Genomic DNA, 4,473 nt, shown 5'->3' with positions numbered 1-4,473 from the left:
CCAACAGTTTGCATCAACTTCTAATGAAATTATGTTCAACCAACAAACTTCATTATGTTCGTGGAACCAGCTTTTCCTCTATAATTCAAAGTATTTTTAATTACTTTAAGATCGGTAGCATGAAGTTTTTAAGTTGGCTAATCATGAAAATTACGTTGATCCAACTAGTTTTTCTATGTTACTTAAAAGGTGCTAGTTTTCTTAAGTTCAGACAAGTTCTTATGAAATTATGTTCAACGAACAAATTAAATCATGTTAGAGGAATTAGAACAGGCTCAAGTTTTTAAGTTGGTTACTGAGAAAAGTTACGTTTTTCCAACTATTTTTCTACGACATTTAAAAGGAATTTTTGAGTGCTATGTACTATTAACCTAATTATAAACACAAGTTTCATAGTTGAAAAACAATTTAAAAATTAAGTTGATCCAACTCATTTTTCTACGTTACTTAAAAGGTGCTAAACTTGTTCAATAAAAAACATTTTGCATACATTTTTTTGAGTTCAGATAACTTTTTATAAAATTATGTTCAGCCAACTAGCTAAATTGAGTTAAAGGAATTAGAATAAACAAAAGTTTTTAAGTTGGTTACAGATAAAAGTTATGTTCTTCCAACTATTTCTTCTGCATTTTTTAAAAGGAGTTTTAGTATGTTACGTACTTTATGAACATAATTACAAACACATATTTTTAGGTTGATCCCGTTAGATTTCCTTCAGTACTTTCTGGCTAATTTAGCAGCTTTTTTAGAAATTCTTTGAACATTTTATTGTATTATTTGTATTTAAATCCTGAAAGCAAAAACACAAATTTACATTTCGATTAGGCGTTCAAGCAACAAGAAAACACAGAAAATGTTACGATATAAGCTACTCTTTTAATTTCTCATAATTATATACAGCATCTCAGCATATAAATCATCTCTGTAGAACATTTTTTGGTGCATCAGATGTTTTCTACTCACAACAACAACCACAACACACAACTCATGATGATGTCACAGCTCGTAGAGTCATCGCTCTGACCAGAACACCAAATCCTACGTCATGTCGTTTTGGTGAAGAGACACGAGTAACGTCCAGAAAGCAGCAGACGGAAAAGAAAAACCAAGAGAAACATCGAAACAAAGCTTAGAAATACCAGAGAGCATGATGGGAAACGGAGGCTGCGTTCCAAACCTCATACTGTTGAACTATATACACTAAAAAAAGAAAAAAAACAGGTTGGATCGATATTTTTGAGTTCAGACAGTTTCAATAAAAATGATGTTCAACCAACAAACTATATTAAGGTTGAGAAGTTTGCTTTCCCTCATTAATCATTTATGAGATCATTGGTAGCTTACATTTGTTTTTGTTTTTTTAGCTTTAAATATCTTGTATGTTGATGTTATTTATAGGGATTGTTGAAGCTTTTCGTACTTATTTATCCATAAAAACCAACACAAGCCTTTAAGTTGGCAAATTTTAAAAAATTAAGTAGATAGAAGAGAAGACTCAAAATTTTGAGCTCAAGTTAGAGAAAAATCCACCTATCGAGACAATTTCATGAGGTTATCTCAAGTTAAAATTCATAATAAACCAACTAACGCAGAACTTAGAGTTTAAGTTACTCACTGTAATGAACTGATGCAACTCTATTGTGTCGATACAACCCGTCAAAGCAATAAAAGCAAATGTTAAAATAATGTTGTTCACTGATTTGGATAAAAGTTTGAAGTCTTTTTTGTCGTGTTGATATAAAATTGTTGCATCAACTTAGTGTTTTGCGTGAATTCAACTCAAAAGTTTGCATTAGTTGATTTAAAACTAAATTGAAGTTGAGGTAACTTCAATTTTCCTCAACTTGAGTTCAGGATTTCAGGNTAATAAAATCACCAGTTGGAGCTTCGTTTGATTCTCGTTGACCCACTAATTTGAGCTCATGTCCTAAAACTGAGTCTAAAATGTTTCTGGATGCACTGAAGCGCTGAGACGCCTCGTTGGTGTCGATGTGAAGCTGATCAGCTCCTTTGTTTGAGTCCATGTAGAACCTCTAACGAGCCTGAAATCTGGTCTCGCTGGTTGACAGGAGTCACCATCAAAGGCCCGTTTGTTCCTGCGTGTTCTGTTTTTAGCGGCTGTTTGCTGTAAACATGTTATCCGCTCAGCAAACATCCACCTTCAGCCAGCGAACACGGGATCAGTATGTAAATGGACTCAGACTTTCTGCGTCCAAGAGAGGAGATAAGCTCTAAAAAATAACCTGGTTTGGAGGCAGAGCTGAGGATTATCCCTCAACCTGCCTCAGGGTTTGGCTGCTGCCAGCAACCGGACCGGCGTCTGCTCACCGGGGCCGGTCGGGCCTGCGGGGCCCCGAGGCAGAGGCTCCCCGGGGGGCGTCCTGCCCGGTGACGGCCCCCTCCTCCGGATTACGGGGCGGCTGGTATCTGCCTGAACACACTCGGAGGGAGGCGAGATGATGTGGGAGCGCCGGCGGTGGCATGGTGGACGCCCTCACACGGCTATCACACTGCCTGCAGAGCATCCCTCCGCCGCACCGTGTGATGGCGAGATACAGAACTACTTTGTTCGGCTGACAAAGAGGCAATTGTGAGCGCAAAGGTCAGCGGCCTGAGGGCACCGAACTGCAGGAACAAAATAAGAAGCAGCTTCTTTAACCAGATCTGCACTGAGGGAACGTTGATAAACCATCTGGAACCGAAAGAAGCCTCTGAAAGGGGAGTTATCTGTAAACATCGCTAATGCTCATAAAGAAATAAGGAAAACCGTCATTACCGTGGCTGCTCTGTGTTTTGTTAGCTGACTGAATTAGAACAGGAATCGTTTTATAGCAGGAAGTCACTCCTGCATGGATTCTTAATATTAGTTGGACATAAACAATGTCTCCTGGAGCATTTTATTATGGTTTAAAAGTCATTTAATGATGGAGAAACAACCAGTTCACTCGTGTTTTCTGCTTTTTTTTATCCTCCTCAAAAAGATAATCAAGGTTAAAATTTGTAAAAAAAAAAACAAAAAAACTCTGATGTTTGTGTTTTTAATAATTTTAATTACAGATATCTCACCAACTGTAGCTGTTAGCTTATTAGCATTAGAAAGATGAATTACCCTTTTATTAACTAAGATACTGACTGACGCCCAGGGCTGCAGATTTGATTTAAATGTTAAAGTCTTAAAGCACTTTGAATTGTCACTAAAAGGTGCCAAACTTGCCTCAGTCTAAACTAAAAAATTTTATTTGGCCTCAATAACTAAAGAACCAACCCAACAGTTTGCATCAACTTCTAATGAAATTATGTTCAACCAACAAACTTCATTATGTTCGTGGAACCAGCTTTTCCTCTATAATTCAAAGTATTTTTAATTACTTAATGATCGGTAGGATGAAGTTTTTAAGTTGGCTAATCATGAAAATTACGTTGATCCAACTAGTTTTTCTATGTTACTTAAAAGGTGCTAGTTTTCTTAAGTTCAGACAAGTTCTTATGAAATTATGTTCAACGAACAAATTAAATCATGTTAGAGGAATTAGAACAGGCTCAAGTTTTTAAGTTGGTTACTGAGAAAAGTTACGTTTTTCCAACTATTTTTCTACGACATTTAAAAGGAATTTTTGAGTGCTATGTACTATTAACCTAATTATAAACACAAGTTTCATAGTTGAAAAACAATTTAAAAATTAAGTTGATCCAACTCATTTTTCTACGTTACTTAAAAGGTGCTAAACTTGTTCAATAAAAAACATTTTGCATACATTTTTTTGAGTTCAGATAACTTTTTATAAAATTATGTTCAGCCAACTAGCTAAATTGAGTTAAAGGAATTAGAATAAACAAAAGTTTTTAAGTTGGTTACAGATAAAAGTTATGTTCTTCCAACTATTTCTTCTGCATTTTTTAAAAGGAGTTTTAGTATGTTACGTACTTTATGAACATAATTACAAACACATATTTTTAGGTTGATCCCGTTAGATTTCCTTCAGTACTTTCTGGCTAATTTAGCAGCTTTTTTAGAAATTCTTTGAACATTTTATTGTATTATTTGTATTTAAATCCTGAAAGCAAAAACACAAATTTACATTTCGATTAGGCGTTCAAGCAACAAGAAAACACAGAAAATGTTACGATATAAGCTACTCTTTTAATTTCTCATAATTATATACAGCATCTCAGCATATAAATCATCTCTGTAGAACATTTTTTGGTGCATCAGATGTTTTCTACTCACAACAACAACCACAACACACAACTCATGATGATGTCACAGCTCGTAGAGTCATCGCTCTGACCAGAACACCAAATCCTACGTCATGTCGTTTTGGTGAAGAGACACGAGTAACGTCCAGAAAGCAGCAGACGGAAAAGAAAAACCAAGAGAAACATCGAAACAAAGCTTAGAAATACCAGAGAGCATGATGGGAAACGGAGGCTGCGTTCCAAACCTCATACTGTTGAACTATATACACTAAAAAA

Source organism: Stegastes partitus, unplaced genomic scaffold (assembly GCF_000690725.1).
Source record: "Stegastes partitus isolate 25-593 unplaced genomic scaffold, Stegastes_partitus-1.0.2 Scaffold1951, whole genome shotgun sequence".
Taxonomy (NCBI): Eukaryota; Metazoa; Chordata; class Actinopteri; family Pomacentridae; genus Stegastes; species Stegastes partitus.
The sequence above is the reverse complement of the archived record's forward strand: the minus strand, read 5'-3'. Positions refer to the sequence as shown.